Source organism: Ambystoma mexicanum, unplaced genomic scaffold (genome assembly GCF_040938575.1).
Source record: "Ambystoma mexicanum isolate Mex_15411 unplaced genomic scaffold, UKY_AmexF1_1 Mex_scaf1, whole genome shotgun sequence".
Taxonomy (NCBI): domain Eukaryota; kingdom Metazoa; phylum Chordata; class Amphibia; order Caudata; family Ambystomatidae; genus Ambystoma; species Ambystoma mexicanum.
In genome coordinates this window covers 3,543,383-3,566,530 of record NW_027182324.1, presented here as the reverse complement: position 1 = coordinate 3,566,530, position 23,148 = coordinate 3,543,383, and the positions used below count along the sequence as shown (strand labels likewise).

At 40.9% G+C, this 23,148-nt stretch overlaps 12 non-coding genes across 12 annotated transcripts; all 12 read right to left on the bottom strand.

The window, feature by feature from the left end:
* Positions 1–1,776: 1,776 nt before the first annotated feature.
* Positions 1,777–1,850, bottom strand: TRNAT-AGU (transfer RNA threonine (anticodon AGU)). Its single transcript has one exon. It is a non-coding gene; the product is annotated as a tRNA-Thr (tRNA).
* Positions 1,851–3,460: 1,610 nt separating this feature from the next.
* Positions 3,461–3,534, bottom strand: TRNAT-AGU (transfer RNA threonine (anticodon AGU)). Its single transcript has one exon. It is a non-coding gene; the product is annotated as a tRNA-Thr (tRNA).
* A 6,644-nt stretch (positions 3,535–10,178) lies between these two features.
* On the bottom strand, positions 10,179–10,252 carry TRNAT-AGU (transfer RNA threonine (anticodon AGU)). Its single transcript has one exon. It is a non-coding gene; the product is annotated as a tRNA-Thr (tRNA).
* A 1,606-nt stretch (positions 10,253–11,858) lies between these two features.
* On the bottom strand, positions 11,859–11,932 carry TRNAT-AGU (transfer RNA threonine (anticodon AGU)). Its single transcript has one exon. It is a non-coding gene; the product is annotated as a tRNA-Thr (tRNA).
* A 767-nt stretch (positions 11,933–12,699) lies between these two features.
* On the bottom strand, positions 12,700–12,773 carry TRNAT-AGU (transfer RNA threonine (anticodon AGU)). Its single transcript has one exon. It is a non-coding gene; the product is annotated as a tRNA-Thr (tRNA).
* A 766-nt stretch (positions 12,774–13,539) lies between these two features.
* TRNAT-AGU (transfer RNA threonine (anticodon AGU)) lies at positions 13,540–13,613 on the bottom strand. Its single transcript has one exon. It is a non-coding gene; the product is annotated as a tRNA-Thr (tRNA).
* A 1,604-nt stretch (positions 13,614–15,217) lies between these two features.
* On the bottom strand, positions 15,218–15,291 carry TRNAT-AGU (transfer RNA threonine (anticodon AGU)). The gene has a single exon. It is a non-coding gene; the product is annotated as a tRNA-Thr (tRNA).
* Positions 15,292–16,058: 767 nt separating this feature from the next.
* On the bottom strand, positions 16,059–16,132 carry TRNAT-AGU (transfer RNA threonine (anticodon AGU)). The gene has a single exon. It is a non-coding gene; the product is annotated as a tRNA-Thr (tRNA).
* A 765-nt stretch (positions 16,133–16,897) lies between these two features.
* On the bottom strand, positions 16,898–16,971 carry TRNAT-AGU (transfer RNA threonine (anticodon AGU)). Its single transcript has one exon. It is a non-coding gene; the product is annotated as a tRNA-Thr (tRNA).
* A 4,123-nt stretch (positions 16,972–21,094) lies between these two features.
* On the bottom strand, positions 21,095–21,168 carry TRNAT-AGU (transfer RNA threonine (anticodon AGU)). The gene has a single exon. It is a non-coding gene; the product is annotated as a tRNA-Thr (tRNA).
* A 767-nt stretch (positions 21,169–21,935) lies between these two features.
* TRNAT-AGU (transfer RNA threonine (anticodon AGU)) lies at positions 21,936–22,009 on the bottom strand. Its single transcript has one exon. It is a non-coding gene; the product is annotated as a tRNA-Thr (tRNA).
* Positions 22,010–22,774: 765 nt separating this feature from the next.
* On the bottom strand, positions 22,775–22,848 carry TRNAT-AGU (transfer RNA threonine (anticodon AGU)). The gene has a single exon. It is a non-coding gene; the product is annotated as a tRNA-Thr (tRNA).
* Positions 22,849–23,148: the final 300 nt, after the last annotated feature.

The following is a 23,148-nucleotide window of genomic DNA, read 5'->3' as shown; positions in this document are numbered from 1 at the left end:
TCAAGCCTGACTGTGCTTCTAAATAGCATGAAATAGCAATCTTTGTACAAAGTTTTAATATTGGGGAGACAGATTGGTCGAAAAAAAGCAGACAGACGCTGCTGAGATTCGAACTCAGGATCTCCTGTTTACTAGACAGGCGCTTTAACCAACTAAGCACCAGCACCTTTTTTGCATCTGGTCTCCTTTCCTTCCTCATGTAATCATTTAGAAGTGAAATCCACTTTTTTAAGGCTGGGCTTCTGTTGCAATATAACTTTTCAAAATGTTTTCAAATTGACTGAAACTCCATTGCACAAAACGAGCATGTCATTAATAGTCGATTTAGAGTGGACTGCATTGCCCAGTGTGTGCATTGAGGAGCACATGTTCGTCTTTACTGGGGAGCAAGTTTGCACTCATTAATGTGGCAAAACATTCAAATCCGTAAGTGGGTGAACATTAAAGTCCTAGATGCTGCAAATCTCTATATCTGGATACGGAATGACTGAAAAAAGTTATGTCTCCAGTGTCAAAATGTGTGTAATGCACTAGTAATTCATTACCTTTATTGACCAGTGAGGTAGCCATGTATGGAGGTGCTGTAGAGTGAAAATCAAGTTTCAAATGGGCAGTGATCCCTGTGCCTGGATAGCTCAGTCGGTAGAGCATCAGACTTTTAATCTGAGGGTCCAGGGTTCAAGTCCCTGTTCAGGCGTATCTTTGCTTCTTTTACAAAAAATTTAGCAGGAAATATGAATTGCTCATTCTAATATGTGCTATTTCTGATGGCATCGCAACCTTGGGCAATATGACTCTAAGGTAGTGGAGTCCAGAATTCTTGGATGCTTTGCCAACATTTCAAGCCTGACTGTGCTTCTAAATAGCATGAAATAACAATCTTTGTACAAAGTTTTAATATTGGGGAGACAGATTGGTCGAAAAAAAAGCAGACAGGCACTGCTGAGATTCAAACTCAGGATCTCCTGTTTACTAGACAGGCACTTTAACCAACTAAGCCACAGCACCTCTTTTGCATCTGATCTCCTGTCCTTCCTCATGTAATCATTTAGAAGTGAAATCCACTTTTTTTAAGGCTGGGCTTCTGTTGCAATATAACTTTACAAAATGTTTTCCAATTGACTGAAACTCCATTGCACAAAACGAGCATGTCATTAATCGTTGATTTAGAGTGGACTGCATTGCCCAGTGTGTGTATTGAGGAGCACATGTTCGCCTTTACTGGGGAGCAATTTTGCACTCATGAATGTGGCAAAACATTCAAATCCGTAAGTGGGTGAACATTTAAGTCCTAGATGCTCCAAATCTCAATATCTGGATACGGAATGACTGAAAAAAGTTATGTCTCCAGTGTCAAAATGTGTGTAATGCACTAGTAATTCATTTCCTTTATTGACCATTGAGGTAGCCATGTATGGCGGTGCTGTAGAGTGAAAATCAAGTTTCAAATGGGCAGTGATCCCTGTGCCTGCATAGCTCAGTCGGTAGAGCTTCAGACTTTTAATCTGAGGGTCCAGGGTTCAAGTCCCTGTTCAGGCGTACCTTTGCTTCTTTTACAAAAAATTAAGCAGGAAATATGAATTGCTCATTCTAATATGTGCTATTTCTGATAGCATCGCAACCTTGGGCAATATGACTCTAAGGTAGTTGAGTCCAGAGTTCTTGGATGCTTTGCCAACATTTCAAGCCTGACTGTGCTTCTAAATAGCATGAAATAGCAATCTTTGTACAAAGTTTTAATATTGGGGAGACAGATTGGTCGAAAAAAAAGCAGACAGGCGCTGCTGAGATTCGAACTCAGGATCTCCTGTTTACTAGACAGGCGCTTTAACCAACTAAGCCACAGCACCTTTTTTGCATCTGGTCTCCTTTCCTTCCTCATGTAATCATTTAGAAGTGAAATCCACTTTTTTAAGGCTGGGCTTCTATTGCAATATAACTTTTCAAAATGTTTTCCAATTGACTGAAACTCCATTGCACAAAACGAGCATGTCATTAATCGTCGATTTAGAGTGGACTGCATTGCCCAGTGTGTGCATTGAGGAGTACATGTTCGTCTTTACTGGGGAGCAAGTTTGCACTCATGAATGTGGCAAAACATTCAAATCCGTAAGTGGGTGAACATTAAAGTCCTAGATGCTGCAAATCTCTATATCTGGATACGGAATGACTGAAAAAAAGTTATGTCTCCAGTGTCAAAATGTGTGTAATGCACTAGTAATTCATTTCCTTTATTGACCAGTGAGGTAGCCATGTATGGAGGTGCTGTAGAGTGAAAATCAAGTTTCAAATAGCAGTGATCCTTGTGTCCGGATAGCTCAGTCGGTAGAGCATCAGACTTTTAATCTGAGGGCCCAGGGTTCAAGTCCCTGTTCAGGCGTACCTGTGCTTCTTTTACAAAAAATTAAGCAGGAAATATGAATTGCTCATTCTAATATGTGCTATTTCTGATGGCATCGCAACCTTGGGCAATATGACTCTAAGGTAGTGGAGTCCAGAGTTCTTGGATGCTTTGCCAACATTTCAAGCCTGACTGTGCTTCTAAATAGCATGAAATAGCAATCTTTGTACAAAGTTTTAATATTTGGGAGACAGATTGGTCGAAAAAAAAAAGCAGAGAGGCGCTGCTGAGATTCGACCTCAGGACCTCCTGTTTACTAAACAGGCGCATTAACCAACTAAGCCAAGCACCTTTTTTTGCATCTGGTCTCCTTTCCTTCCTCATGTAATCATTTAGAAGTGAAATCCACTTTTTTTAAGGCTGGGCTTCTGTTGCAATATAACTTTTCAAAATGTTTTCCAATTGACTGAAACTCCATTGCACAAAACGAGCATGTCATTAATCGTCGATTTAGAGCGGACTGCATTGCCCAGTGTGTGCATTGAGGAGCACATGTTCGTCTTTACTGGGGAGCAAGTTTGCACTCATGAATGTTGCAAAACATTCAAATCCGTAAGTGGGTGACCATTAAAGTCCTAGATGCTGCAAATCTCTATATCTGGATACGGAATGACTGAAAAAAGTTATGTCTCCAGTGTCAAAATGTGTGTAATGCACTAGTAATTCATTTCCTTTATTGACCAGTGAGGTAGCCATGTATGGAGGTGCTGTAGAGTGAAAATCAAGTTTCAAATGGCAGTGATCCATCTGCCTGGATAGCTCAGTCGGTAGAGCATCAGACTTTTAATCTGAGGGTCCAGGGTTCAAGTCCCTGTTCAGGCGTACCTTTGCTTCTTTTACAAAAAATTAAGCAGGAAATATGAATTGCTCATTCTAATATGTGCTATTTCTGATGGCATCGCAACCTTGGGCAATATGACTCTAAGGTAGTGGAGTCCAGAGTTCTTGGATGCTTTGCCAACATTTCAAGCCTGACTGTGCTTCTAAATAGCATGAAATAGCAATCTTTGTACAAAGTTTTAATATTGGGGAGACAGATTGGTCGAAAAAAAAGCAGACAGGCGCTGCTGAGATTCGAACTCAGGATCTCCTGTTTACTAGACAGGCGCTTTAACCAACTAAGCCACAGCACCTTTTTTGCATCTGGTCTCCTTTCCTTCCTCATGTAATCATTTAGAAGTGAAATCCACTTTTTTAAGGCTGGGCTTCTATTGCAATATAACTTTTCAAAATGTTTTCCAATTGACTGAAACTCCATTGCACAAAACGAGCATGTCATTAATCGTCGATTTAGAGTGGACTGCATTGCCCAGTGTGTGCATTGAGGAGCACATGTTCGTCTTTACTGGGGAGCAAGTTTGCACTCATGAATGTGGCAAAACATTCAAATCCGTAAGTGGGTGAACATTAAAGTCCTAGATGCTGCAAATCTCTATATCTGGATACGGAATGACTGAAAAAAGTTATGTCTCCAGTGTCAAAATGTGTGTAATGCACTAGTAATTCATTTCCTTTATTGACCAGTGAGGTAGCCATGTATGGAGGTGCTGTAGAGTGAAAATCAAGTTTCAAATGGGCAGTGATCCCTGTGCCTGGATAGCTCAGTAGGTAGAGCATCAGACTTTTAATCTGAGGGTCCAGGGTTCAAGTCCCTGTTCAGGCGTATCTTTGCTTCTTTTACAAAAAATTTAGCAGGAAATATGAATTGCTCATTCTAATATGTGCTATTTCTGATGGCATCGCAACCTTGGGCAATATGACTCTAAGGTAGTGGAGTCCAGAATTCTTGGATGCTTTGCCAACATTTCAAGCCTGACTGTGCTTCTAAATAGCATGAAATAGCAATCTTTGTACAAAGTTTTAATATTGGGGAGACAGATTGGTCGAAAAAAAAGCAGACAGGCGCTGCTGAGATTCGAACTCAGGATCTCCTGTTTACTAGACAGGCGCTTTAACCAACTAAGTCACAGCACCTTTTTTGCATCTGGTCTCCTTTCCTTCCTCATGTAATCATTTAGAAGTGAAATCCACTTTTTAAGGCTGGGCTTCTGTTGCAATATAACTTTTCAAAATGTTTTCCAATTGACTGAAACTCCATTGCACAAAACGAGCATGTCATTAATCGTCGATTTAGAGTGGACTGCATTGCCCAGTGTGTGCATTGAGGAGCACATGTTCGTCTTTACTGGGGAGCAAGTTTGCACTCATTAATGTGGCAAAACATTCAAATCCGTAAGTGGGTGAACATTAAAGTCCTAGATGCTGCAAATCTCTATATCTGGATACGGAATGACTGAAAAAAGTTATGTCTCCAGTGTCAAAATGTGTGTAATGCACTAGTAATTCATTTCCTTTATTGACCAGTGAGGTAGCCATGTATGGAGGTGCTGTAGAGTGAAAATCAAGTTTCAAATGGCAGTGATCCATCTGCCTGGATAGCTCAGTCGGTAGAGCATCAGACTTTTAATCTGAGGGTCCAGGGTTCAAGTCCCTGTTCAGGCGTACCTTTGCTTCTTTTACAAAAAAATAAGCAGGAAATATGAATTGCTCATTCTAATATGTGCTATTTCTGATGGCATCGCAACCTTGGGCAATATGACTCTAAGGTAGTGGAGTCCAGAGTTCTTGGATGCTTTGCCAACATTTCAAGCCTGACTGTGCTTCTAAATAGCATGAAACAGCAATCTTTGTACAAAGTTTTAATATTGGGGAGACAGATTGGTCGAAAAAAAAGCAGACAGGTGCTGCTGAGATTCGAACTCAGGATCTCCTGTTTACTAGAAAGGCGCTTTAACCAACTAAGCCACAGCACCTTTTTTGCATCTGGTCTCCTTTCCTTCCTCATGTAATCATTTAGAAGTGAAATCCACTTTTTTAAGGCTGGGCTTCTGTTGCAATATAACTTTTCAAAATGTTTTCCAATTGACTGAAACTCCATTGCACAAAACAAGCATGTCATTAATCGTCGATTTAGAGTGGACTGCATTGCCCAGTGTGTGCATTGAGGAGCACATGTTCGTCTTTACTGGGGAGCAAGTTTGCACTCATGAATGTGGCAAAACATTCAAATCCGTAAGTGGGTGAACATTAAAGTCCTAGATGCTGCAAATCTCTATATCTGGATACGGAATGACTGAAAAAAGTTATGTCTTCAGTGTCGAAATGTGTGTAATGCACTAGTAATTCATTTCCTTTATTGACCAGTGAGGTAGCCATGTATGGAGGTGCTGTAGAGTGAAAATCAAGTTTCAAATGGGCAGTGATCCCTGTGCCTGGATAGCTCAGTCGGTAGAGCATCAGACTTTTAATCTGAGGGTCCAGGGTTCAAGTCCCTGTTCAGGCGTACCTTTGCTTCTTTTACAAAAAAGAAGCAGGAAATATGAATTGCTCATTCTAATATGTGCTGTTTCTGATGGCATCGCAACCTTGGGCAATATGACTCTAAGGTAGTGGAGTCCAGAGTTCTTGGATGCTTTGCCAACATTTCAAGCCTGACTGTGCTTCTAAATAGCATGAAATAGCAATCTTTGTACAAAGTTTTAATATTGGGGAGACAGATTGGTCGAAAAAAAAGCAGACAGGCGCTGCTGAGATTCGAACTCAGGATCTCCTGTTTACTAGACAGGCGCTTTAACCAACTAAGCCACAGCCCCTTTTTTGCATCTGGTCTCCTTTCCTTCCTCATGTAATCAATCAGAAGTGAAATCCACTTTTTTAAGGCTGGGCTTCTGTTGCAATATAACTTTTCAAAATGTTTTCCAATTGACTGAAACTCCATTGCACAAAACGAGCATGTCATTAATCGTCGATTTAGAGTGGACTGCATTGCCCAGTGTGTGCATTGAGGAGCACATGTTCGTCTTTACTGGGGAGCAAGTTTGCACTCATGAATGTGGCAAAACATTCAAATCCGTAAGTGGGTGAACATTAAAGTCCTAGATGCTGCAAATCTCTATATCTGGATACGGAATGACTGAAAAAAGTTATGTCTCCAGTGTCAAAATGTGTGTAATGCACTAGTAATTCATTTCCTTTATTGACCAGTGAGGTAGCCATGTATGGAGGTGCTGTAGAGTGAAAATCAAGTTTCAAATGGGCAGTGATCCCTGTGCCTGGATAGCTAAGTCGGTAGAGCATCAGACTTTTAATCTGAGGGTCCAGGGTTCAAGTCCCTGTTCAGGCGTACCTTTGCTTCTTTTACAAAAAATTAAGCAGGAAATATGAATTGCTCATTCTAATATGTGCTATTTCTGATGGCATCGCAACCTTGGGCAATATGACTCTAAGGTAGTGGAGTCCAGAGTTCTTGGATGCTTTGCCAACATTTCAAGCCTGACTGTGCTTCTAAATAGCATGAAATAGCAATCTTTGTACAAAGTTTTAATATTGGGGAGACAGATTGGTCGAAAAAAAGCAGACAGGCGCTGCTGAGATTCTAACTCAGGATCTCCTGTTTACTAGACAGGCGCTTTAACCAACTAAGCCACAGCACCTTTTTTGCATCTGGTCTCCTTTCCTTCCTCATGTAATCATTTAGAAGTGAAATCCACTTTTTTAAGGCTGGGCTTCTGTTGCAATATAACTTTTCAAAATGTTTTCCAATTGACTGAAACTCCATTGCACAAAACGAGCATGTCATTAATCGTCGATTTAGAGTGGACTGCATTGCCCAGTGTGTGCATTGAGGAGCACATGTTCGTATTTACTGGGGAGCAAGTTTGCACTCATGAATGTGGCAAAACATTCAAATTCGTAAGTGGGTGAACATTAAAGTCCTAGATGCTGCAAATCTCTATATCTGGATACGGAATGACTGAAAAAAGTTATGTCTCCAGTGTCGAAATGTGTGTAATGCACTAGTAATTCATTTCCTTTATTGACCAGTGAGGTAGCCATGTATGGAGGTGCTGTAGAGTGAAAATCAAGTTTCAAATGGGCAGTGATCCCTGTGCCTGGATAGCTCAGTCGGTAGAGCATCAGACTTTTAATCTGAGGGTCCAGGGTTCAAGTCCCTGTTCAGGTGTACCTTTGCTTCTTTTACAAAAAATTAAGCAGGAAATATGAATTGCTCATTCTAATATGTGCTGTTTCTGATGGCATCGCAACCTTGGGCAATATGACTCTAAGGTAGTGGAGTCCAGAGTTCTTGGATGCTTTGCCAACATTTCAAGCCTGACTGTGCTTCTAAATAGCATGAAATAGCAATCTTTGTACAAAGTTTTAATATTGGGGAGACAGATTGGTCGAAAAAAAAGCAGACAGGCGCTGCTGAGATTCGAACTCAGGATCTCCTGTTTACTAGACAGGCGCTTTAACCAACTAAGCCACAGCCCCTTTTTTGCATCTGGTCTCCTTTCCTTCCTCATGTAATCAATCAGAAGTGAAATCCACTTTTTTAAGGCTGGGCTTCTGTTGCAATATAACTTTTCAAAATGTTTTCCAATTGACTGAAACTCCATTGCACAAAACGAGCATGTCATTAATCGTCGATTTAGAGTGGACTGCATTGCCCAGTGTGTGCATTGAGGAGCACATGTTCGTCTTTACTGGGGAGCAAGTTTGCACTCATGAATGTGGCAAAACATTCAAATCCGTAAGTGGGTGAACATTAAAGTCCTAGATGCTTCAAATCTCTATATCTGGATACGGAATGACTGAAAAAAGTTATGTCTCCAGTGTCAAAATGTGTGTAATGCACTAGTAATTCATTTCCTTTATTGACCAGTGAGGTAGCCATGTATGGAGGTGCTGTAGAGTGAAAATCAAGTTTCAAATGGGCAGTGATCCCTGTGCCTGGATAGCTCAGTCGGTAGAGCATCAGACTTTTAATCTGAGGGTCCAGGGTTCAAGTCCCTGTTCAGGCGTACCTTTGCTTCTTTTACAAAAAATTAAGCAGGAAATATGAATTGCTCATTCTAATATGTGCTATTTCTGATGGCATCGCAACCTTGGGCAATATGACTCTAAGGTAGTGGAGTCCAGAGTTCTTGGATGCTTTGCCAACATATCAAGCCTGACTGTGCTTCTAAATAGCATGAAATAGCAATCTTTGTACAAAGTTTTAATATTGGGGAGACAGATTGGTCGAAAAAAAGCAAATAGGCGCTGCTGAGATTCTAACTCAGGATCTCCTGTTTACTAGACAGGCGCTTTAACCAACTAAGCCACAGCACCTTTTTTGCATCTGGTCTCCTTTCCTTCCTCGTGTAATCATTTAGAAGTGAAATCCACTTTTTTAAGGCTGGGCTTCTGTTGCAATATAACTTTTCAAAATGTTTTCCAATTGACTGAAACTCCATTGCACAAAACGAGCATGTCATTAATCGTCGATTTAGAGTGGACTGCATTGCCCAGTGTGTGCATTGAGGAGCACATGTTCGTATTTACTGGGGAGCAAGTTTGCACTCATGAATGTGGCAAAACATTCAAATCCGTAAGTGGGTGAACATTAAAGTCCTAGATGCTGCAAATCTCTATATCTGGATACGGAATGACTGAAAAAAGTTATGTCTCCAGTGTCAAAATGTGTGTAATGCACTAGTAATTCATTTCCTTTATTGACCAGTGAGGTAGCCATGTATGGAGGTGCTGTAGAGTGAAAATCAAGTTTCAAATGGCAGTGATCCATGTGCATGGATAGCTCAGTCGGTAGAGCATCAGACTTTTAATCTGAGGGTCCAGGGTTCAAGTCCCTGTTCAGGCGTACCTTTGCTTCTTTTACAAAAAATTAAGCAGGAAATATGAATTGCTCATTCTAATATGTGCTATTTCTGATGGCATCGCAACCTTGGGCAATATGACTCTAAGGTAGTGGAGTCCAGAGTTCTTGGATGCTTTGCCAACATATCAAGCCTGACTGTGCTTCTAAATAGCATGAAATAGCAATCTTTGTACAAAGTTTTAATATTGGGGAGACAGATTGGTCGAAAAAAAGCAGACAGGCGCTGCTGAGATTCTAACTCAGGATCTCCTGTTTACTAGACAGGCGCTTTAACCAACTAAGCCACAGCACCTTTTTTGCATCTGGTCTCCTTTCCTTCCTCATGTAATCATTTAGAAGTGAAATCCACTTTTTTAAGGCTGGGCTTCTGTTGCAATATAACTTTTCAAAATGTTTTCCAATTGACTGAAACTCCATTGCACAAAACGAGCATGTCATTAATCGTCGATTTAGAGTGGACTGCATTGCCCAGTGTGTGCATTGAGGAGCACATGTTCGTATTTACTGGGGAGCAAGTTTGCACTCATGAATGTGGCAAAACATTCAAATCCGTAAGTGGGTGAACATTAAAGTCCTAGATGCTGCAAATCTCTATATCTGGATACGAATGACTGAAAAAAGTTATGTCTCCAGTGTCAAAATGTGTGTAATGCACTAGTAATTCATTTCCTTTATTGACCAGTGAGGTAGCCATGTATGGAGGTGCTGTAGAGTGAAAATCAAGTTTCAAATGGCAGTGATCCATGTGCCTGGATAGCTCAGTCGGTAGAGCATCAGACTTTTAATCTGAGGGTCCAGGGTTCAAGTCCCTGTTCAGGCGTACCTTTGCTTCTTTTACAAAAAATTAAGCAGGAAATATGAATTGCTCATTCTAATATGTGCTATTTCTGATGGCATCGCAACCTTGGGCAATATGACTCTAAGGTAGTGGAGTCCAGAGTTCTTGGATGCTTTGCCAACATATGAAGCCTGACTGTGCTTCTAAATAGCATGAAATAGCAATCTTTGTACAAAGTTTTAATATTGGGGAGACAGATTGGTCGAAAAAAAGCAGACAGGCGCTGCTGAGATTCGAACTCAGGATCTCCTGTTTACTAGACAGGCGCTTTAACCAACTAAGCCACAGCACCTTTTTTGCATCTGGTCTCCTTTCCTTCCTCATGTAATCATTTAGAAGTGAAATCCACTTTTTTAAGGCTGGGCTTCTGTTGCAATATAACTTTTCAAAATGTTTTCCAATTGACTGAAACTCCATTGCACAAAACAAGCATGTCATTAATCGTCGATTTAGAGTGGACTGCATTGCCCAGTGTGTGCATTGAGGAGCACATGTTCGTCTTTAATGGGGAGCAAGTTTGCACTCATGAATGTGGCAAAACATTCAAATCCGTAAGTGGGTGAACATTAAAGTCCTAGATGCTGCAAATCTCTATATCTGGATACGGAATGACTGAAAAAAGTTATGTCTCCAGTGTCGAAATGTGTGTAATGCACTAGTAATTCATTTCCTTTATTGACCAGTGAGGTAGCCATGTATGGAGGTGCTGTAGAGTGAAAATCAAGTTTCAAATGGGCAGTGATCCCTGTGCCTGGATAGCTCAGTCGGTAGAGCATCAGACTTTTAATCTGAGGGTCCAGGGTTCAAGTCCCTGTTCAGGCGTACCTTTGCTTCTTTTACAAAAAATTAAGCAGGAAATATGAATTGCTCATTCTAATATGTGCTGTTTCTGATGGCATCGCAACCTTGGGCAATATGACTCTAAGGTAGTGGAGTCCAGAGTTCTTGGATGCTTTGCCAACATTTCAAGCCTGACTGTGCTTCTAAATAGCATGAAATAGCAATCTTTGTACAAAGTTTTAATATTGGGGAGACAGATTGGTCGAAAAAAAAGCAGACAGGCGCTGCTGAGATTCGAACTCAGGATCTCCTGTTTACTAGACAGGCGCTTTAACCAACTAAGCCACAGCCCCTTTTTTGCATCTGGTCTCCTTTCCTTCCTCATGTAATCAATCAGAAGTGAAATCCACTTTTTTAAGGCTGGGCTTCTGTTGCAATATAACTTTTCAAAATGTTTTCCAATTGACTGAAACTCCATTGCACAAAACGAGCATGTCATTAATCGTCGATTTAGAGTGGACTGCATTGCCCAGTGTGTGCATTGAGGAGCACATGTTCGTCTTTACTGGGGAGCAAGTTTGCACTCATGAATGTGGCAAAACATTCAAATCCGTAAGTGGGTGAACATTAAAGTCCTAGATGCTGCAAATCTCTATATCTGGATACGGAATGACTGAAAAAAGTTATGTCTCCAGTGTCAAAATGTGTGTAATGCACTAGTAATTCATTTCCTTTATTGACCAGTGAGGTAGCCATGTATGGAGGTGCTGTAGAGTGAAAATCAAGTTTCAAATGGCAGTGATCCATGTGCATGGATAGCTCAGTCGGTAAAGCATCAGACTTTTAATCTGAGGGTCCAGGGTTCAAGTCCCTGTTCAGGCGTACCTTTGCTTCTTTTACAAAAAATTAAGCAGGAAATATGAATTGCTCATTCTAATATGTGCTATTTCTGATGGCATCGCAACCTTGGGCAATATGACTCTAAGGTAGTGGAGTCCAGAGTTCTTGGATGCTTTGCCAACATATCAAGCCTGACTGTGCTTCTAAATAGCATGAAATAGCAATCTTTGTACAAAGTTTTAATATTGGGGAGACAGATTGGTCGAAAAAAAGCAGACAGGCGCTGCTGAGATTCGAACTCAGGATCTCCTGTTTACTAGACAGGCGCTTTAACCAACTAAGCCACAGCACCTTTTTTGCATCTGGTCTCCTTTCCTTCCTCATGTAATCATTTAGAAGTGAAATCCACTTTTTTAAGGCTGGGCTTCTGTTGCAATATAACTTTTCAAAATGTTTTCCAATTGACTGAAACTCCATTGCACAAAACAAGCATGTCATTAATCGTCGATTTAGAGTGGACTGCATTGCCCAGTGTGTGCATTGAGGAGCACATGTTCGTCTTTACTGGGGAGCAAGTTTGCACTCATGAATGTGGCAAAACATTCAAATCCGTAAGTGGGTGAACATTAAAGTCCTAGATGCTGCAAATCTCTATATCTGGATACGGAATGACTGAAAAAAGTTATGTCTCCAGTGTCGAAATGTGTGTAATGCACTAGTAATTCATTTCCTTTATTGACCAGTGAGGTAGCCATGTATGGAGGTGCTGTAGAGTGAAAATCAAGTTTCAAATGGGCAGTGATCCCTGTGCCTGGATAGCTCAGTCGGTAGAGCATCAGACTTTTAATCTGAGGGTCCAGGGTTCAAGTCCCTGTTCAGGCGTACCTTTGCTTCTTTTACAAAAAATTAAGCAGGAAATATGAATTGCTCATTCTAATATGTGCTGTTTCTGATGGCATCGCAACCTTGGGCAATATGACTCTAAGGTAGTGGAGTCCAGAGTTCTTGGATGCTTTGCCAACATTTCAAGCCTGACTGTGCTTCTAAATAGCATGAAATAGCAATCTTTGTACAAAGTTTTAATATTGGGGAGACAGATTGGTCGAAAAAAAAGCAGACAGGCGCTGCTGAGATTCGAACTCAGGATCTCCTGTTTACTAGACAGGCGCTTTAACCAACTAAGCCACAGCACCTTTTTTGCATCTGGTCTCCTTTCCTTCCTCATGTAATCATTTAGAAGTGAAATCCACTTTTTTAAGGCTGGGCTTCTGTTGCAATATAACTTTTCAAAATGTTTTCCAATTGACTGAAACTCCATTGCACAAAACGAGCATGTCATTAATCGTCGATTTAGAGTGGATTGCATTGCCCAGTGTGTGCATTGAGGAGCACATGTTCGTATTTACTGGGGAGCAAGTTTGCACTCATGAATGTGGCAAAACATTCAAATCCGTAAGTGGGTGAACATTAAAGTCCTAGATGCTGCAAATCTCTATATCTGGAAACGGAATGACTGAAAAAAGTTATGTCTCCAGTGTCAAAATGTGTGTAATGCACTAGTAATTCATTTCCTTTATTGACCAGTGAGGTAGCCATGTATGGAGGTGCTGTAGAGTGAAAATCAAGTTTCAAATGGCAGTGATCCATGTGCCTGGATAGCTCAGTCGGTAGAGCATCAGACTTTTAATCTGAGGGTCCAGGGTTCAAGTCCCTGTTCAGGCGTACCTTTGCTTCTTTTACAAAAAATTAAGCAGGAAATATGAATTGCTCATTCTAATATGTGCTATTTCTGATGGCATCGCAACCTTGGGCAATATGACTCTAAGGTAGTGGAGTCCAGAGTTCTTGGATGCTTTGCCAACATATGAAGCCTGACTGTGCTTCTAAATAGCATGAAATAGCAATCTTTGTACAAAGTTTTAATATTGGGGAGACAGATTGGTCGAAAAAAAAGCAGACAGGCGCTGCTGAGATTCGAACTCAGGATCTCCTGTTTACTAGACAGGCGCTTTAACCAACTAAGCCACAGCACCTTTTTTGCATCTGGTCTCCTTTCCTTCCTCATGTAATCATTTAGAAGTGAAATCCACTTTTTTAAGGCTGGGCTTCTGTTGCAATATAACTTTTCAAAATGTTTTCCAATTGACTGAAACTCCATTGCACAAAACGAGCATGTCATTAATCGTCGATTTAGAGTGGATTGCATTGCCCAGTGTGTGCATTGAGGAGCACATGTTCGTATTTACTGGGGAGCAAGTTTGCACTCATGAATGTGGCAAAACATTCAAATCCGTAAGTGGGTGAACATTAAAGTCCTAGATGCTGCAAATCTCTATATCTGGATACGGAATGACTGAAAAAAGTTATTTCTCCAGTGTCAAAATGTGTGTAATGCACTAGTAATTCATTTCCTTTATTGACCAGTGAGGTAGCCATGTATGGAGGTGCTGTAGAGTGAAAATCAAGTTTCAAATGGCAGTGATCCATGTGCATGGATAGCTCAGTCGGTAAAGCATCAGACTTTTAATCTGAGGGTCCAGGGTTCAAGTCCCTGTTCAGGCGTACCTTTGCTTCTTTTACAAAAAATTAAGCAGGAAATATGAATTGCTCATTCTAATATGTGCTATTTCTGATGGCATCGCAACCTTGGGCAATATGACTCTAAGGTAGTGGAGTCCAGAGTTCTTGGATGCTTTGCCAACATATCAAGCCTGACTGTGCTTCTAAATAGCATGAAATAGCAATCTTTGTACAAAGTTTTAATATTGGGGAGACAGATTGGTCGAAAAAAAGCAGACAGGCGCTGCTGAGATTCTAACTCAGGATCTCCTGTTTACTAGACAGGCGCTTTAACCAACTAAGCCACAGCACCTTTTTTGCATCTGGTCTCCTTTCCTTCCTCATGTAATCATTTAGAAGTGAAATCCACTTTTTTAAGGCTGGGCTTCTGTTGCAATATAACTTTTCAAAATGTTTTCCAATTGACTGAAACTCCATTGCACAAAACGAGCATGTCATTAATCGTCGATTTAGAGTGGACTGCATTGCCCAGTGTGTGCATTGAGGAGCACATGTTCGTATTTACTGGGGAGCAAGTTTGCACTCATGAATGTGGCAAAACATTCAAATCCGTAAGTGGGTGAACATTAAAGTCCTAGATGCTGCAAATCTCTATATCTGGATACGGAATGACTGAAAAAAGTTATGTCTCCAGTGTCAAAATGTGTGTAATGCACTAGTAATTCATTTCCTTTATTGACCAGTGAGGTAGCCATGTATGGAGGTGCTGTAGAGTGAAAATCAAGTTTCAAATGGCAGTGATCCATGTGCCTGGATAGCTCAGTCGGTAGAGCATCAGACTTTTAATCTGAGGGTCCAGGGTTCAAGTCCCTGTTCAGGCGTACCTTTGCTTCTTTTACAAAAAATTAAGCAGGAAATATGAATTGCTCATTCTAATATGTGCTATTTCTGATGGCATCGCAACCTTGGGCAATATGACTCTAAGGTAGTGGAGTCCAGAGTTCTTGGATGCTTTGCCAACATATCAAGCCTGACTGTGCTTCTAAATAGCATGAAATAGCAATCTTTGTACAAAGTTTTAATATTGGGGAGACAGATTGGTCGAAAAAAAGCAGACAGGCGCTGCTGAGATTCGAACTCAGGATCTCCTGTTTACTAGACAGGCGCTTTAACCAACTAAGCCACAGCACCTTTTTTGCATCTGGTCTCCTTTCCTTCCTCATGTAATCATTTAGAAGTGAAATCCACTTTTTTAAGGCTGGGCTTCTGTTGCAATATAACTTTTCAAAATGTTTTCCAATTGACTGAAACTCCATTGCACAAAACAAGCATGTCATTAATCGTCGATTTAGAGTGGACTGCATTGCCCAGTGTGTGCATTGAGGAGCACATGTTCGTCTTTACTGGGGAGCAAGTTTGCACTCATGAATGTGGCAAAACATTCAAATCCGTAAGTGGGTGAACATTAAAGTCCTAGATGCTGCAAATCTCTATATCTGGATACGGAATGACTGAAAAAAGTTATGTCTCCAGTGTCGAAATGTGTGTAATGCACTAGTAATTCATTTCCTTTATTGACCAGTGAGGTAGCCATGTATGGAGGTGCTGTAGAGTGAAAATCAAGTTTCAAATGGGCAGTGATCCCTGTGCCTGGATAGCTCAGTCGGTAGAGCATCAGACTTTTAATCTGAGGGTCCAGGGTTCAAGTCCCTGTTCAGGCGTACCTTTGCTTCTTTTACAAAAAATTAAGCAGGAAATATGAATTGCTCATTCTAATATGTGCTGTTTCTGATGGCATCGCAACCTTGGGCAATATGACTCTAAGGTAGTGGAGTCCAGAGTTCTTGGATGCTTTGCCAACATTTCAAGCCTGACTGTGCTTCTAAATAGCATGAAATAGCAATCTTTGTACAAAGTTTTAATATTGGGGAGACAGATTGGTCGAAAAAAAAGCAGACAGGCGCTGCTGAGATTCGAACTCAGGATCTCCTGTTTACTAGACAGGCGCTTTAACCAACTAAGCCACAGCACCTTTTTTGCATCTGGTCTCCTTTCCTTCCTCATGTAATCATTTAGAAGTGAAATCCACTTTTTTAAGGCTGGGCTTCTGTTGCAATATAACTTTTCAAAATGTTTTCCAATTGACTGAAACTCCATTGCACAAAACGAGCATGTCATTAATCGTCGATTTAGAGTGGATTGCATTGCCCAGTGTGTGCATTGAGGAGCACATGTTCGTATTTACTGGGGAGCAAGTTTGCACTCATGAATGTGGCAAAACATTCAAATCCGTAAGTGGGTGAACATTAAAGTCCTAGATGCTGCAAATCTCTATATCTGGATACGGAATGACTGAAAAAAGTTATGTCTCCAGTGTCAAAATGTGTGTAATGCACTAGTAATTCATTTCCTTTATTGACCAGTGAGGTAGCCATGTATGGAGGTGCTGTAGAGTGAAAATCAAGTTTCAAATGGCAGTGATCTATGTGCCTGGATAGCTCAGTCGGTAGAGCATCAGACTTTTAATCTGAGGGTCCAGGGTTCAAGTCCCTGTTCAGGCGTACCTTTGCTTCTTTTACAAAAAATTAAGCAGGAAATATGAATTGCTCATTCTAATATGTGCTATTTCTGATGGCATCGCAACCTTGGGCAATATGACTCTAAGGTAGTGGAGTCCAGAGTTCTTGGATGCTTTGCCAACATATGAAGCCTGACTGTGCTTCTAAATAGCATGAAATAGCAATCTTTGTACAAAGTTTTAATATTGGGGAGACAGATTGGTCGAAAAAAAGCAGACAGGCGCTGCTGAGATTCGAACTCAGGATCTCCTGTTTACTAGACAGGCGCTTTAACCAACTAAGCCACAGCACCTTTTTTGCATCTGGTCTCCTTTCCTTCCTCATGTAATCATTTAGAAGTGAAATCCACTTTTTTAAGGCTGGGCTTCTGTTGCAATATAACTTTTCAAAATGTTTTCCAATTGACTGAAACTCCATTGCACAAAACAAGCATGTCATTAATCGTCGATTTAGAGTGGACTGCATTGCCCAGTGTGTGCATTGAGGAGCACATGTTCGTCTTTACTGGGGAGCAAGTTTGCACTCATGAATGTGGCAAAACATTCAAATCCGTAAGTGGGTGAACATTAAAGTCCTAGATGCTGCAAATCTCTATATCTGGATACGGAATGACTGAAAAAAGTTATGTCTCCAGTGTCGAAATGTGTGTAATGCACTAGTAATTCATTTCCTTTATTGACCAGTGAGGTAGCCATGTATGGAGGTGCTGTAGAGTGAAAATCAAGTTTCAAATGGCAGTGATCCATGTGCCTGGATAGCTCAGTCGGTAGAGCATCAGACTTTTAATCTGAGGGTCCAGGGTTCAAGTCCCTGTTCAGGCGTACCTTTGCTTCTTTTACAAAAAATTAAGCAGGAAATATGAATTGCTCATTCTAATATGTGCTATTTCTGATGGCATCGCAACCTTGGGCAATATGACTCTAAGGTAGTGGAGTCCAGAGTTCTTGGATGCTTTGCCAACATATCAAGCCTGACTGTGCTTCTAAATAGCATGAAATAGCAATCTTTGTACAAAGTTTTAATATTGGGGAGACAGATTGGTCGAAAAAAAGCAGACAGGCGCTGCTGAGATTCTAACTCAGGATCTCCTGTTTACTAGACAGGCGCTTTAACCAACTAAGCCACAGCACCTTTTTTGCATCTGGTCTCCTTTCCTTCCTCGTGTAATCATTTAGAAGTGAAATCCACTTTTTTAAGGCTGGGCTTCTGTTGCAATATAACTTTTCAAAATGTTTTCCAATTGACTGAAACTCCATTGCACAAAACGAGCATGTCATTAATCGTCGATTTAGAGTGGACTGCATTGCCCAGTGTGTGCATTGAGGAGCACATGTTCGTATTTACTGGGGAGCAAGTTTGCACTCATGAATGTGGCAAAACATTCAAATCCGTAAGTGGGTGAACATTAAAGTCCTAGATGCTGCAAATCTCTATATCTGGATACGGAATGACTGAAAAAAGTTATGTCTCCAGTGTCAAAATGTGTGTAATGCACTAGTAATTCATTTCCTTTATTGACCAGTGAGGTAGCCATGTATGGAGGTGCTGTAGAGTGAAAATCAAGTTTCAAATGGCAGTGATCCATGTGCATGGATAGCTCAGTCGGTAGAGCATCAGACTTTTAATCTGAGGGTCCAGGGTTCAAGTCCCTGTTCAGGCGTACCTTTGCTTCTTTTACAAAAAATTAAGCAGGAAATATGAATTGCTCATTCTAATATGTGCTATTTCTGATGGCATCGCAACCTTGGGCAATATGACTCTAAGGTAGTGGAGTCCAGAGTTCTTGGATGCTTTGCCAACATATCAAGCCTGACTGTGCTTCTAAATAGCATGAAATAGCAATCTTTGTACAAAGTTTTAATATTGGGGAGACAGATTGGTCGAAAAAAAGCAGACAGGCGCTGCTGAGATTCTAACTCAGGATCTCCTGTTTACTAGACAGGCGCTTTAACCAACTAAGCCACAGCACCTTTTTTGCATCTGGTCTCCTTTCCTTCCTCATGTAATCATTTAGAAGTGAAATCCACTTTTTTAAGGCTGGGCTTCTGTTGCAATATAACTTTTCAAAATGTTTTCCAATTGACTGAAACTCCATTGCACAAAACGAGCATGTCATTAATCGTCGATTTAGAGTGGACTGCATTGCCCAGTGTGTGCATTGAGGAGCACATGTTCGTCTTTACTGGGGAGCAAGTTTGCACTCATGAATGTGGCAAAACATTCAAATCCGTAAGTGGGTGAACATTAAAGTCCTAGATGCTGCAAATCTCTATATCTGGATACGGAATGACTGAAAAAAGTTATGTCTCCAGTGTCGAAATGTGTGTAATGCACTAGTAATTCATTTCCTTTATTGACCAGTGAGGTAGCCATGTATGGAGGTGCTGTAGAGTGAAAATCAAGTTTCAAATGGGCAGTGATCCCTGTGCCTGGATAGCTCAGTCGGTAGAGCATCAGACTTTTAATCTGAGGGTCCAGGGTTCAAGTCCCTGTTCAGGCGTACCTTTGCTTCTTTTACAAAAAATTAAGCAGGAAATATGAATTGCTCATTCTAATATGTGCTGTTTCTGATGGCATCGCAACCTTGGGCAATATGACTCTAAGGTAGTGGAGTCCAGAGTTCTTGGATGCTTTGCCAACATTTCAAGCCTGACTGTGCTTCTAAATAGCATGAAATAGCAATCTTTGTACAAAGTTTTAATATTGGGGAGACAGATTGGTCGAAAAAAAAGCAGACAGGCGCTGCTGAGATTCGAACTCAGGATCTCCTGTTTACTAGACAGGCGCTTTAACCAACTAAGCCACAGCCCCTTTTTTGCATCTGGTCTCCTTTCCTTCCTCATGTAATCAATCAGAAGTGAAATCCACTTTTTTAAGGCTGGGCTTCTGTTGCAATATAACTTTTCAAAATGTTTTCCAATTGACTGAAACTCCATTGCACAAAACGAGCATGTCATTAATCGTCGATTTAGAGTGGACTGCATTGCCCAGTGTGTGCATTGAGGAGCACATGTTCGTCTTTACTGGGGAGCAAGTTTGCACTCATGAATGTGGCAAAACATTCAAATCCGTAAGTGGGTGAACATTAAAGTCCTAGATGCTGCAAATCTCTATATCTGGATACGGAATGACTGAAAAAAGTTATGTCTCCAGTGTCAAAATGTGTGTAATGCACTAGTAATTCATTTCCTTTATTGACCAGTGAGGTAGCCATGTATGGAGGTGCTGTAGAGTGAAAATCAAGTTTCAAATGGCAGTGATCCATGTGCATGGATAGCTCAGTCGGTAAAGCATCAGACTTTTAATCTGAGGGTCCAGGGTTCAAGTTCCTGTTCAGGCGTACCTTTGCTTCTTTTACAAAAAATTAAGCAGGAAATATGAATTGCTCATTCTAATATGTGCTATTTCTGATGGCATCGCAACCTTGGGCAATATGACTCTAAGGTAGTGGAGTCCAGAGTTCTTGGATGCTTTGCCAACATATCAAGCCTGACTGTGCTTCTAAATAGCATGAAATAGCAATCTTTGTACAAAGTTTTAATATTGGGGAGACAGATTGGTCGAAAAAAAGCAGACAGGCGCTGCTGAGATTCTAACTCAGGATCTCCTGTTTACTAGACAGGCGCTTTAACCAACTAAGCCACAGCACCTTTTTTGCATCTGGTCTCCTTTCCTTCCTCATGTAATCATTTAGAAGTGAAATCCACTTTTTTAAGGCTGGGCTTCTGTTGCAATATAACTTTTCAAAATGTTTTCCAATTGACTGAAACTCCATTGCACAAAACGAGCATGTCATTAATCGTCGATTTAGAGTGGACTGCATTGCCCAGTGTGTGCATTGAGGAGCACATGTTCGTATTTACTGGGGAGCAAGTTTGCACTCATGAATGTGGCAAAACATTCAAATCCGTAAGTGGGTGAACATTAAAGTCCTAGATGCTGCAAATCTCTATATCTGGATACGGAATGACTGAAAAAAGTTATGTCTCCAGTGTCAAAATGTGTGTAATGCACTAGTAATTCATTTCCTTTATTGACCAGTGAGGTAGCCATGTATGGAGGTGCTGTAGAGTGAAAATCAAGTTTCAAATGGCAGTGATCCATGTGCCTGGATAGCTCAGTCGGTAGAGCATCAGACTTTTAATCTGAGGGTCCAGGGTTCAAGTCCCTGTTCAGGCGTACCTTTGCTTCTTTTACAAAAAATTAAGCAGGAAATATGAATTGCTCATTCTAATATGTGCTATTTCTGATGGCATCGCAACCTTGGGCAATATGACTCTAAGGTAGTGGAGTCCAGAGTTCTTGGATGCTTTGCCAACATATGAAGCCTGACTGTGCTTCTAAATAGCATGAAATAGCAATCTTTGTACAAAGTTTTAATATTGGGGAGACAGATTGGTCGAAAAAAAGCAGACAGGCGCTGCTGAGATTCGAACTCAGGATCTCCTGTTTACTAGACAGGCGCTTTAACCAACTAAGCCACAGCACCTTTTTTGCATCTGGTCTCCTTTCCTTCCTCATGTAATCATTTAGAAGTGAAATCCACTTTTTTAAGGCTGGGCTTCTGTTGCAATATAACTTTTCAAAATGTTTTCCAATTGACTGAAACTCCATTGCACAAAACAAGCATGTCATTAATCGTCGATTTAGAGTGGACTGCATTGCCCAGTGTGTGCATTGAGGAGCACATGTTCGTCTTTACTGGGGAGCAAGTTTGCACTCATGAATGTGGCAAAACATTCAAATCCGTAAGTGGGTGAACATTAAAGTCCTAGATGCTGCAAATCTCTATATCTGGATACGGAATGACTGAAAAAAGTTATGTCTCCAGTGTCGAAATGTGTGTAATGCACTAGTAATTCATTTCCTTTATTGACCAGTGAGGTAGCCATGTATGGAGGTGCTGTAGAGTGAAAATCAAGTTTCAAATGGGCAGTGATCCCTGTGCCTGGATAGCTCAGTCGGTAGAGCATCAGACTTTTAATCTGAGGGTCCAGGGTTCAAGTCCCTGTTCAGGCGTACCTTTGCTTCTTTTACAAAAAATTAAGCAGGAAATATGAATTGCTCATTCTAATATGTGCTGTTTCTGATGGCATCGCAACCTTGGGCAATATGACTCTAAGGTAGTGGAGTCCAGAGTTCTTGGATGCTTTGCCAACATTTCAAGCCTGACTGTGCTTCTAAATAGCATGAAATAGCAATCTTTGTACAAAGTTTTAATATTGGGGAGACAGATTGGTCGAAAAAAAAGCAGACAGGCGCTGCTGAGATTCGAACTCAGGATCTCCTGTTTACTAGACAGGCGCTTTAACCAACTAAGCCACAGCACCTTTTTTGCATCTGGTCTCCTTTCCTTCCTCATGTAATCATTTAGAAGTGAAATCCACTTTTTTAAGGCTGGGCTTCTGTTGCAATATAACTTTTCAAAATGTTTTCCAATTGACTGAAACTCCATTGCACAAAACGAGCATGTCATTAATCGTCGATTTAGAGTGGATTGCATTGCCCAGTGTGTGCATTGAGGAGCACATGTTCGTATTTACTGGGGAGCAAGTTTGCACTCATGAATGTGGCAAAACATTCAAATCCGTAAGTGGGTGAACATTAAAGTCCTAGATGCTGCAAATCTCTATATCTGGATACGGAATGACTGAAAAAAGTTATGTCTCCAGTGTCAAAATGTGTGTAATGCACTAGTAATTCATTTCCTTTATTGACCAGTGAGGTAGCCATGTATGGAGGTGCTGTAGAGTGAAAATCAAGTTTCAAATGGCAGTGATCCATGTGCCTGGATAGCTCAGTCGGTAGAGCATCAGACTTTTAATCTGAGGGTCCAGGGTTCAAGTCCCTGTTCAGGCGTACCTTTGCTTCTTTTACAAAAAATTAAGCAGGAAATATGAATTGCTCATTCTAATATGTGCTATTTCTGATGGCATCGCAACCTTGGGCAATATGACTCTAAGGTAGTGGAGTCCAGAGTTCTTGGATGCTTTGCCAACATATGAAGCCTGACTGTGCTTCTAAATAGCATGAAATAGCAATCTTTGTACAAAGTTTTAATATTGGGGAGACAGATTGGTCGAAAAAAAGCAGACAGGCGCTGCTGAGATTCGAACTCAGGATCTCCTGTTTACTAGACAGGCGCTTTAACCAACTAAGCCACAGCACCTTTTTTGCATCTGGTCTCCTTTCCTTCCTCATGTAATCATTTAGAAGTGAAATCCACTTTTTTAAGGCTGGGCTTCTGTTGCAATATAACTTTTCAAAATGTTTTCCAATTGACTGAAACTCCATTGCACAAAACAAGCATGTCATTAATCGTCGATTTAGAGTGGACTGCATTGCCCAGTGTGTGCATTGAGGAGCACATGTTCGTCTTTACTGGGGAGCAAGTTTGCACTCATGAATGTGGCAAAACATTCAAATCCGTAAGTGGGTGAACATTAAAGTCCTAGATGCTGCAAATCTC